The following is a 12,958-nucleotide window of genomic DNA, read 5'->3' as shown; positions in this document are numbered from 1 at the left end:
ATGGTGTGTGTGTGTGTGTGTGTGTGTGTGTGTGTGAAGGACAGAGAGAGAGAGAGAGAGAGAGAGGGGGGGAGAGAGGGAGGGAGAGAGACAGAGAGAGAGAGAGAGAGAGAGCCAGAGAGAGTTTGCTGACACGCATTGCACTTCTATACTGGTTGTATGCTTGTCCTTGCATGTAGGCATAAGTCACAGAAGGACATTTACTAAACCATCCACAAACATTTAGACATTTGCGCTCACGAATTGCCGTTTCCTATAAGGTACTCCAAAATGACACTGCAAACCATACTAGTCACTGACACATCACCTGGCCCTTCTGCCGATGTAGTAATAATTATACAGAGCAGTTGCAGAAAGACTGCAAAGAAAATTGAGTAGATGAAGATACAGGTACTGAAATGCACACGAACTTGCAATATTACAGACCAATATCCTTAGTATCGAAAATGAAATTTTCACTCTGCAGCGGAGTGTGCGCTGTTATGAAACATCCTGGCAGATTAAAATTGTGTGCCGGACCGAGACTCGCACTCTGGACCTTTACCTTCCGCAGGCATGCGCTCCGCCATCTAAGCTACCCAAGCACGATTCACAACCCCTCCCCAGACCTTCACTTTTGCCAGTACCTCGTCTCCTACCTTCCCACCTTCACAGAGGCTCTTAAGCGAAACTTGCAGAACTAGGCCGGCCGGTGTGGCAGGGCGGTTCTAGGCGCTAGAGTCTGGAACCGCGCGACCGCTACGATCGCAGGTTCGAATCCTGCCTCGGTCATGGATGTGTGTGATGTCCATAGGTTAGTTAGTTTTAAGTAGTTCTAAGTTCTAGGTGACTGATGACCTTAGAAGTTAAGTCCCATAGTGCTCAAAGCCATTTGAACCATTTTTGCCGAACTAGCACTCCTGGTAGAAAGGATATGCGGAGACATGGCTTAGCCACAGCCTGAGGGATGTTTTGAGAATGAACTTTTCACCTAGCAGCGGAGTGTGCGCTGTTATGAATCTATGTGGCAGATAAAATCTGTGTGTGCCGGGCCGAGACTCGAACTCGAGAACTTTGCCTTTCGCGGGCAAGTGCTAAACAGTATGAGCCACCCAAGCACGAGTCACGACCCGTCCTCACGGCTTCAGTTCTGCCAATATCTCGTTTCCTACCTTCCAAACTTCAAAGAAGCTCTTCTGCGAAACTTGCAATACATGCACTCCTGGAAGAAAGTATATGCGGAAACATGGCTTAGCGACAGCCTGGGGGTTGTTTCCAGAACGAGCTTTTCACTCAGCAGCGCAGTATGCGCTGTTATAAAACTTTCTAACATTTTAAAACAGTGTGTGTCGGGCCGAGACTCGAACCCAGAATCTTTGCCTTTCACCTTCAAGCGCTCTACCATCTGAGCCACCCAAGCACGACTTCCTACCCCTCCTCACTGCTTCAATTCTACCAGCACTTGTCTCCTACCCTCCAAACTTCACAGAAGCTCTCATGCGAACCTTGCAGAATTAGAACTCCTGGAGGAAAGATTATTCGGAGATATGGCTTAGATACAGGCAGGGATGTTTCGTGAATCATATTTACACTCTGCACCGATGTGTGTGCTGTTATGAAGCTCCCAGGCAGCTTAAAACAGTGTGCCGGACGGAGACTCGAACTCGGGACCTTTGCCTTTTCCATGATAGCGCTCTACCACCGGCGTTACTCAACTACCACACACGATCCGTCCTCGCACCTTTAGTTCTGCTAGTACCTAGTCTCCCACTTTCAGAACGTCAAAGTAGCTCTTCTGCGAACCTTGCTGAACTAGCATTCTTGGAAGAAAGGATATGTGGAGACATGGCTTAGCCACAGCCTGGGGAATGTTTCGAGAATGAGCTTTGCACTCTACAGCGGACTGTGCGCTGTTATGAAACTTACAGGCGGATTGAAATTGTGTCCCGGAAAGAGAGTCGAACTCGGGACCATTGATATTTGCGTACATGCGATCTACCATCTGAACTAACCATACAACACGACTCGCGACGTCTCCTCACAACTTCATTTCTGCCAGTACCTCGTCTCATAACCTCCAAATTTCACAGAAAGTTTTCTGCGAACCTTGAAGACCTAGCACTCCTGGAAGAAAGGATATGCAGGGACATGGCTTCACCACAGCATGGTGGATGTTTACAGAGTGAGATTTTCACTCTGCAGCGGAGTGTGCGCTGTTATGAAGCTTTCTGGTAGATTAAAACCGTGCATTCCAGGCCAAGACTCGAACTCAGGAACTTTGCCTTTTGCGGGCAAGAGCTCTACCATCTGAGCTACTCAAGCTCAACTCACGACCCGTCCTCACAGCTTCAATTCCGCCAATACCTCGTCTCCTACCTTCCTAATTTCACAGAAGCCATTCTGCGAACCTTGCACAACTAGCACTACTGGAAGAAATGATATGAGGAGACATGGCTTAACTACAGTCTGGGGAATGTTTCCAGAACGAGATTTTCAATCAGCAGCGTAGTATGCGCTGTTATGAATCTACCCGTCAGATTAAAATTGTGTGCCGGATCGAGACTCGAAGTCGGGACCTTTGCCTTTCGCGAGCAACATTCTAACATCTGAGCTACCCAAGAATAACTCACGCACCGTCCTCACAGCGTTACTTCGGCCAAAACCTCTTCTCCTACTTGCCAAACATTACAGACGCTCTCCTGTGAACCTTGCAGAACTAGCACCCTTGGAAGAAAGGGTATGTGGAGACATGGCTTAGCCACAGCCTGGGGGATGTTTCCAGAATGAAATTTTCACTCTGCAGTGGAGTGTGCGTGGTTATGAAACTTCGTGGCAGATTAGCAGTGTGTGCCGGACCGAGACTCGAACTCGGGACGTTTTCGTCCCGCAGGCAGGCGATCTACCATCGGTCCTACCCAAGCAAGACACACATCTCATCCTCACAACTTCAATTCTGACAGTACCTCTTGTCCTACTTTCCAAAGTTCACAGAAGCATTTCTACGAACCTTGCAGAGCTAGCAGTCCTGGAACAAACGATATGCGGAGACATGGCTTTGCCCCAGCCTGGCGGATGTTACAGAATGAGATTTCCTTTCTGCACTGGAGTGTGCGCTGTTATGGCTCTTCCTGGTAGATTAAAACTGTGTAATTCGGGCCAAGAGTCGAGCTCGGGACCTTTGCATTTTTCGGGCAAGAGCTCTACCATCTGAGCTACGCATGCTCAACTCGCGACCCGTCCTTATAGCTTCAATTCTGCCAGTACGTCGACTTCCCCCTACCAAACTTCAAAGAAGCTCTTCTGCAGACGTTGCAGATCTAGCACTCCTCGAAGAAAGGATATGTAGAGGCATGGCTTAGCAACAGCCCGAGGATGCTTTCAGAATGAGCTTTGCACTCTGCAGTGGAGTGTGCGCTGTTATGAAACTTCCAGGCAGATTAAATCTGTGTGCCGGACCGAGACTCGAACTCGCGAACTGTGACTTTTGCAGACATGCGCTCTACTATCTGAACTATCCAAGCACGACTCGCGGCCTGTCCTCACAGCTTCAATTCTGCCAGTATCTCGTCTCCTCCCATCCTAACTTCACAGAAGCTCTTCTGTGAACCTTGCAGAACTAGCACTCCTGGAAGAAAGGATATGCGGAGACATCGCTTTGCCATAGCCTGGCGGATGTTACGGAATGAGATTTTCATTCTGCACGGAGTGTGCACTGTTATGAAACTTCCTGGTATATTAAAATTGTGTATTCCAGGCCAAGACTCGAACTCGGGACGTTTGCCTTTTGCGGAGAGGAGCTCTACCATCTGCGCTACACAACCACAACACAAGATCCGCCCTCACAGCTTCAATTCTGCCAGTACCTCGTCTCCTAGCTTCCAAACTTCACAGAAGCTCTTCCGCGAACCTTGCAGAACTGTCACTCCTGGAACAAAGGATATGTAGAGGTATAGCCTAGCCACAGCGTGGGGATTCTTCCAGAATGAGATTTTCACTCTGCAGCGGAGGATGCGCTGCTATGAAACTTCCTGGATGATTAAAACTGTCTGTGCCGGGCTGAGACTCGAACTGGGGACCTTTGCCTTTCGTAGGCAGGCGTTCTACCATCTGAGCTACCCAAGCACAACTCACGACCCACCCTCACAGCTTCAATTCTACCAGTACCTCGTCTCCTACCTTCCAAACTTCACAAAAACTTTTCTGCAAACCTACCAGAGCTAACAGTCCTGGAAGAAAGGATATGCGGAGACATGCCTTTGCCACAGCCTGGCGGATGTTTACAGAATGAGATTTTCACCCTGCAGAGGAGTTTGCGCTGTTATGAAACTACCTGGCAGATGAAAACTGTGCATTCCGGGCCAAGACTCGAACTCCGGACCTTTGCCTTTTGCGAACTGGAGCTCTACCATCTGAGCTACACAAACACCATACACAATACGTCCTCACAGCTTCAATTTTGCCAGGATCTCGTCTCCTACCTTGCAAAATTCACTAAAACTCCTCTGCGAAACTTAAAAGAACTAGAACTCCTGGAATAATGAACATACGTAGATATGGCTTAGATACAGCCATGGATGTTTCACAGAATCCTGGTTTCACTCTGCAGCGAAGTGTGTGGTGTTATGAAACTTACTGGCAGATGAAAACAGTGTGCCACACCGAGACTCGAACTCGGGACCTTTGCCTTTTGCATGAAAGCGCTCTACCATCGATGCTACCCAACCACCACATACGATCCGTCCTCGCACCTTCAATTCTGCTAGTACCTAGTCTCCCACCTTCAGAACGCCAAAGAAGCTCTTCTGCGAACCTAGCTGAACTAGCGTTCCTGGAAGGAAGGATATGTGGAGGTATGGCTTAGCCACAGCCTGGAGGATGTTTCGAGAATGAGCTTTGCACTCTATAGCGGAGTGTGGACTGTAATGAAACTTCCAGGCAGATTAAAACTGTGTTTTCCTGACGGAGACTCGAACTCGAGACCTTGCCTTTCGCTTCCAAGCGCGCTGCCATTTAAGATACCCAAGTACGACTCTCGACCCGTACTCACAGCTTCAATTCTGCCAGTACCTCGTCTTCTACCTTTCAAATTTCACAAAAGCTCTTCTGCGAACCTTGCAGAACTAGTACTCCTGGATGAAAGGATATCTGGAGACATGGCTTAGCCACAGCCTGGGGAATGTTTCCAGAATCAGATATTCACTCTGCAGCGGAGTGTACGCGGTTATGAATCTTCGTGGCAAATTAAAACTGTATGCCGGACCAAGACTACAACTCAACACATTTGCTTTTCCCGGGCAAGTGCTCTACCATCTGAGCTACCCAAACACGACTCACGTCCAATCCTCACAGCTTCAATTCTGACAGTACCTTATCTACTAACTTCCAAACTTCACAGAAGCTGTTCTGCGAACCTTGGAGAACTAGCACTCCTATAAGAAAGAATATACGTAGACATGGCTTGGCCACAGCCTGGGGGTATGTTTACAGAATCAGATGTTCACTCTGCAGCGGAGTGTGCGCTGTTATGAAACTTCCTGGCAGATTAAAGCTGTGTATTCTGGGCCAAGACTTGAGCTCCGGACCTTTGCCTCTTGCGGACAGGAACTCTACCATCGTAGCTACAAAAGCAACACACAGGATCCGCCCTCGTAGCTCCAATTCTGCCAGTACTTCGACTCCTACCTACCAAACTTCACAGAAGCTCTTTTGCGAACTTTGCAGAACTGCAACTCCTGGAATACAGAATATACGGAGATATGGCGTAGACACAGCGAGGGATGTTTCCAGAATCATATTTTCACTCTGCAGCGAAGTGTGTGGTGTTATGAAACTTCATGCCAGATTAAAACAGTGTGCCACACCTAGAATCGAACTCGGAACCTTTTCCTTTTACATGAAAGCGCTCTACCATCTGAGCTAACCAAGCACCACACACGATCCTTCCTCACATCTTCAATTCTGACAGTACCTCGTCTCCCACCTTCAGAACTTCAAAGAAGATCTTCTGCGAACGATGCTGAACTAGCACTCCTGGAAGAAAGGATTTGTGAAGACATGCCACTGCCACAACCTGGGGAATGTTTCCAGAACGAGTTTTGCACTCGCGCTGTTATGGCACTTACAGGCGGGTTAAGACTGTGTCCCGGACCGAGACTCGAACTAGGGACCATTGACTTTTGCGGACATGCGCTCTTCAAACAGAACTACCCAAGCACGACTCGCGACCTGTCCTCGCAGCTTCAATTCTGCCAGTGCCTCATCTCCTACCTTCCTAATTTCACAAAAAAAATGGCTCTGAGCACTATGGGACTCAACTGCTGTGGTCATAAGTCCCCTAGAACTTAGAACTACTTAAACCTAACTAACCTAAGGACATCACACACATCCAAGCCCGAGGCAGGATTCGAACCTGCGACCGTAGCGGTCGTGCGGTTCCAGACTGTAGCGCCTTTAACCGCTCGGCCACTCCGGCCGGCCCTAATTTCACAGAAGCTGTTCTGCGAACTTTGCACAACTAGCACTACTGGAAGAAAGGATATGTAGAGACATGGCTTAAATACAGCCTGGGTAATGTTTCCAGAATTAGATTTACATCAGCAGCGTAGTGTGCGCTGTTATCAAACTACCTGTCAGATTAAAACTGCGTGCCGGACCAAGACTCGAAGTCGGGACCTTTGCCTTTCGCGAGCAAGCACTCTACCATCTGAGCTACCCATGCACGATTCACGACCCGTTCTCACAGCTTCTATCCTGCCAGTACTTCGTCTCCTACCTTCCAAACTTCACAGAAACATTTCAGCGAACCTTGCAGAGCTAGCAGTCCTGGAACAAAGGATATGCGGAGACACGGCTTTGCCACAGCCTGGCGGATGTTTAGAGAACGTGATTTTCATTCTCCACCGGAGTGTGCGCTGTTATGAAACATCCTGGCAAATTAAAACTGTGTATTCCGGGCCAAGACTCGAACTCGGGACCTTTGCCTTTTGCGGAGAGGAGCTCGACAATCTGAGCTGCACAAGCACAACACACGATCCGTCCTCACAGCTTCAATTCTTCTAGTTCCTCGTCTCCTACCTTCCAAACTCCGCAGAAACTCTTCTGCGAACCTTGTAGAACTAGCACTCCTGGAAGAAAGAATATGCCGAGATATAGCTCTCCTGCCACACTTGCTGAACTAATACTGCTCGAAGAAAGGATATTGTGGAGACATGGCTTAGCTACAGGCTGGGATGTTGTTTCGAGAATGAAATTCTCACTCTACGGCGGAGTGTGTAATTATTTGAAACTTCATGGCAAATTGAAACTGTGTGCCGGGCCGCGTCTTGAACTCTGGACTTTTATTTTCCTCGATCAAGCGCTCAATATAGTGAGCCACACAAGTGCGATTTCGCTTTCGCCAGCATTTCGTCTCCTACCTTCCAAACTTCACACAAGCTCACTGGAAAACTTGTAGAACTAGCACATCTTGAGTAAATTATATCGCGGGTACAGCGGAGTGTGAGCAGGTGTGAAACATCCTAGCAGATTGAAACTGTGTGCTGGACTGAGACTCGAACTCTGGGGCTTCACCTATCGCGACCAAGCGCTCTACGGACTGACCTACCGAAGCTCGACTCACGGCCCGTCCTCTCAGCTTCACTTCCTCCAGTATCTCGACTACTAGATTTCTGGCTTCACAGCAGCCCTCGAACAAACCTTACATGCCCCGCACTCCGAGATACGGCCCGATAATTGTTGCCGAGTGAAATTCTCTCTATGCAACGAAGAGTGTGACGATGGGAAACTTCCTGGCAGATTGAAACTGTGTGCCAGATTGAGATTCGAATTCTGGACCTGTGCGTCACGCGGGCAAGTGCTCTACCGACTGAGCTAACCAAGCAATACTGACAGCCCATCCTAACGCCTTCTCTTCCTCCAGTACCTCGTGACCTACCGTCCAAATTTCACAGGTTTTCTCCGGCGAAACTTTCAGATATAGTACTCCTGCAAGAAAGAATGTTGCAAAATGGTTCAAATGGCTCTGAGCACTATGGGACTTAACATCTGTGGTCATCAGTCCCCTAGAACTTAGAACTACTTAAACCTAACTAACCTAAGGACATCACACACATCCATGCCCGAGGCAGGATTCGAACCTGCGACCGTAGCAGTCGCGCGGTTCCGGACTGAGCGGCTAGAACCGCTAGACCACCGCGGCCGGCAAGAATGTTGCAGAGACATGGCTTAGCCACAGCCTGGGGAGTTGTTTCCAGAAGGAAATTCTCACTCTGTAGCAGAGTGTGCGCTTATATGAAACCTCATGTCGGATTGAAACTGTGTGCCGGAACGAGACTCGAACTTGGGACTTTACCTTTCCGTGCAAGCGCGGTACCGACTGAGCAACCCAAGCATGACTCCATGCCCTCCGTCACAGATTGATATCCAACCCTATCTCGTCTCCTAAATTTCAAATATAACAGAAGCCCTCCTGCGGAACTTGCAGGACGTGCACTCCTGAAAGAAAGGATATTGCTGACATATGGCTTTGACACAACCTATGGGGTTGTTTCCAAAAAGAAATTATCACCCTGCAGCGTAGCGTGCGCTCATATGAATCTTGATTGTATACTGAAAATCTGTGTCGGACTCAGACTCGAAATCTATACGCTTCCATTTCGCAGGCAAGCGCGCTAGTCACTCAGCTACCCAAGCACAAATCACGGACCCCTCCTCATAACTTCACTTCCTCCACTACCTCGTGTCCTACCTTCCATATTTCACAGAAGCTCTCCGACGACATTTGCAAAACTAGCACCCCTGGAAGGAAGGATACTGCGCAGTCATGGCTTAGCCACAGCCTGGGGGTTTCCTTAAGCAAATTATCACACTGCAGCGGAGGGTGCGCTGATATGAAGCTTCCTGGCAGATTGAAACTGTGTGCCTCGCCGACACTGAAACTCGGGAACTTCACCTTCCGCGTGCAAGCGCTCTGCGGACGAAGTTACGCAAGCACAACTGACGGCAAATCCCCACAGCTTCACATTCGCTAGTACCTCGTCTCCAACTTTCCTAAATTCACAGAAGCTCTCCTGCAAAACTTGCAGGACCAGTACTCCTGGAAGGAAGTATACTGTGCTGACATGTCCACGGGGTTGTTTCCAGAATGAAATTCTCACTCTGCAACGGAATGTACGCTGATATGAAACTGCATTGCGAACTGAAACTGTGTGCCGGGCCGAGAACCGAAGTCGGTGTTTTTGCGTTTCCCGAGAAAGCACGTAGACGGAAATTCTCACTCTGCTGTTAAGAGTGCGATGATATGAAACATCCTGATAGACTGAAACTAAGTGCCAGATCGAAACTCGAACATGCGACATACGGTCTAACGTTTGAGCTACCCAAGTGCGAGTCACGGCCCGCCCTCACAGATTCATTTCTACATCTACATCTACATTGATACTCCGCAAGCCACCCAACGGTGTGTGGTGGAGGGCACTTTACGTGCCACTGTCATTACCTCCCTTTCCTGTTCCAGTCGCGTATGGTTCGCGGGAAGAACGACTGTCTGAAAGCCTCCGTGCGCCCTCTAATCTCTCTAATTTTACATTCGTGATCTCCTCGGGAGGTATAAGTAGGGGGAAGCAATATATTCGATACCTCATCCAGAAACGCACCCTCTCGAAACCTGGCGAGCAAGCTACACCGCGATGCAGAGCGCCTCTCTTGCAGAGTCTGCCACTTGAGTTTATTAAACATCTCCGTAACGCTATCACGGTTACCAAATAACCCTGTGACGAAACGCGCCGCTCTTCTTTGGATCTTCTCTATCTCCTCCGTCAGACCGATCTGGTACGGATCCCACACTGATGAGCAATACTCAAGTATAGGTCGAACGAGTGTTTTGTAAGCCACCTCCTTTGTTGATGGACTACATTTTCTAAGCACTCTCCCAATGAATCTCAACCTGGTACCCGCCTTACCAACAATTAATTTTATATGATCATTCCACTTCAAATCGTTCCGCACGCATACTCCCAGATATTTTACAGAAGTAACTGCTACCAGTGTTTGTTCCGCTATCATATAATCATACAGTAAAGGATGCTTCTTTCTATGTATTCGCAATACATTACATTTGTCTATGTTAAGGGTCAGTTGCCACTCCCTGCACCAAGTGCCTATCCGCTGTAGATCTTCCTGCATTTCGCTACAATTTTCTAATGCTGCAACTTCTCTGTATACTACAGCATCATCCGCGAAAAGCCGCATGGAACTTCCGACACTACCTCCTAGGTCATTTATATATATTGTGAATATTTCCGCCAATTCCTCATCACCTACATGCCAAACCTGACAGAAGCTCTCCAGCGAAACTTGCAGAACTACAACTTGAGGAAGGATGGATACTGTGGATACCTGGCTGGGGGGGGGGGGGGGGGGGGGGTGTTGTTTCCAGAATGAAAATCTCACTCTGCAGTGGAGTGTGCCCTGATATGTAACTTCCTGTCAGACTGAAACTGTGTACTGGACCGAGACTCGATCTCGGGACTTTCACATTTCCCGGGTAATTCCTCCACCTACTGAGCTAACCCAAGCACGTATCACATCCACACCTCACTACTATACTTACGCCATAATCTCGTGTCCTATCTCTCATGCGAAACTTGCAGAACTTGCACCCCTGGAAGAAAGGATATTGCGGAGGCATGGCGAGCCCACAGGTTGGGGGATTGTTTCCAGTACGAAATTCTCTCTCCGCAGCGGAGTCTGAGGTGATATAACACGTCCTTGCAGATTGTAACTGTGTGCCATATCGTGATTCGAACACGGGACCTTCGGCTTTCGCGGACAATTGCCCTACCGAATGCGCTAACCAAGTACGACTCACGGGCCGTCGTAACAGCTCCACTTCCTACAGTACCTCGTGCGACACCTTCCGAACTTCACACATGCTCTACAGCTGAGAGTTCGCTAACATTAAACATCCAGATAGAATTAAACTGTGTGCAGCACCAAGACTGAGTCTCGGGTAAGATCATTACCGACTGAACTACCCAGGCACGACTCACGACTCACGACTCACAGCCATTCCTCACAGCTTCATTCCACCAGTAGCTCGCTGCAACCTTCCAGACTTCTGAGTAGCTCTCCTGCGAAACTTACAGTACAAGCACTCGCAGTTTGTTGGGGGGGGGGGGGGGGGGGTTCCAAAATGAAATTCTATCTCTGCAGCGGATTGTACGCTGATATGACACTTCCAGGCAGACTGAAACTGTCCGCAGATTGAGGCTTCAACTTGGGACTTTCGCCTTTCATGGGAAAGCGCTCTACCGAATGGGATACATAAAAACGACTCGCAGTCCGTCTTCACATCTTCACTTTCGCCATTACCTCGTTTCCTACCTTCCAAACTTCACAGAACCTCCCCTGCGAAACTTATAGAGTTAGCACTCCGGAGAGAAGGGTATTGCGGAGACATGGCTTAGCCACGGGCTGTGGAGCGGGGGGCGGGAGAGAGATAGTTCCCAAAATGAAAATCTCACTCTGCAACGGGTTGTGCGCTTTTAAAAAAACTTCCTGGGAGATTGAAACTGTGTGCCTGACTGAAACTCGAACTCGGTACCTTTGCCTTTCGCTGGCAATCCCTCTACCGACTGAGCTACCCAAGCACGAATCAGGGCCCGTCATCACTGCTTCGCTTACCGCAGAACCTTGTGTCTTACCTTCTAAACGTCACTGAATTTCTCCTGCGAAACTCGCAGAACTAGCACTCCTGGAGGAAAGGATTTGCTTAAATGGTTCAAATGGTTCTGAGCACTATGGGACTTAACATCTGCGGTCATCAGTCCCCTATAACTTAGAACTACTTAAACCTAACTAACCTAAGGACATCACACACATCCATGCCCGAGGCAGGATTCGAACCTGCGACCGTAGCAGTCGCGCGGTTCCGGACTGAGCGCCTGAACCGCTAGACCACCGCGGCCGGCGGATTTTGCTTACACATGGCATTGTTCCCTAAAGGCGAAGATCCCCAGTTCGAGTCTCGGTCCGTCACACAGTTTCAATCTACCAGGAAGTTTCATATCAGTGCATACTCCGCTATAGAGTGAGAATTCCATTCTGGAAAAAACTTTGACGTGCGGAGACGTAAGAGGTCTTGGTATAGCAGTTGAATGGAATGGAATGTGACTTGAAAGGACATCAATCAAAGGAAAATAAGGATAGTGGAATGTAGTCGAATTAAATCAGGCGATACTGAGATAATTAGATTAAGAGTTGGTTGTTTTGGGGGAAGAGACCAAACTGCGAGGTCATCGGTCTCATCGAATTAGGGAAGGACGGGGAAGGAAGTCGGCCGTGCCATTTCAAAGGAACCATCCCGGCATTTGCCTGGAGCGATTTAGGGAAATCGCGGAAAACCTAAATCAGGATGGCCGGACGCTGTATTGAACCGTCGTCCTCCCGAATGCGAGTCCAGTGTGCTAACCACTGCGCCACCTCGCTCGGTAATTAGATTAAGAAACCCGACTTGAAGTAGTACATGTGTTTTGCTATTTGGGCTGCAAAACAATGACGATGGTCGAAGAAGGGGAAATATAAAGTGTAGTCTGGCAACGACAAGAAAAGCGTTTCTAAAGAAGAGAAATTTGTTAACATGGAGTATCGATTTAAGTGTTAGGAATTCTTTTCTGAAAGTATTTGCAAACAGTGTAGTTAATATGGAAAGTGAAACATGGACGGTAAACAGTTTAGACAAGAAGAGAATAAAAGCTTTGGAAATGAGGTGCTGCAGACGAATGCTGAAGATTAGGTGGGTAGATCACGTAACTAATGAGAAGGTACTGAATAGAATTGGGGAGAAAAGAAATTTGTGGCACAACCTAACTAGAAGAAGGATCAGTTAATAGGATATTCTGAGACGTCAAGGGGTCACCAATTCAGTAATGGAAGGAAGCGTGGGAGATACAAGTCGTAGAGGGAGACCAAGAGAGGAATA

The sequence above is a fragment of the Schistocerca americana genome, chromosome X (assembly GCF_021461395.2).
Source record: "Schistocerca americana isolate TAMUIC-IGC-003095 chromosome X, iqSchAmer2.1, whole genome shotgun sequence".
In the NCBI taxonomy this organism is placed as follows: domain Eukaryota; kingdom Metazoa; phylum Arthropoda; class Insecta; order Orthoptera; family Acrididae; genus Schistocerca; species Schistocerca americana.
Note: the sequence above shows the minus strand (reverse complement) of the source record.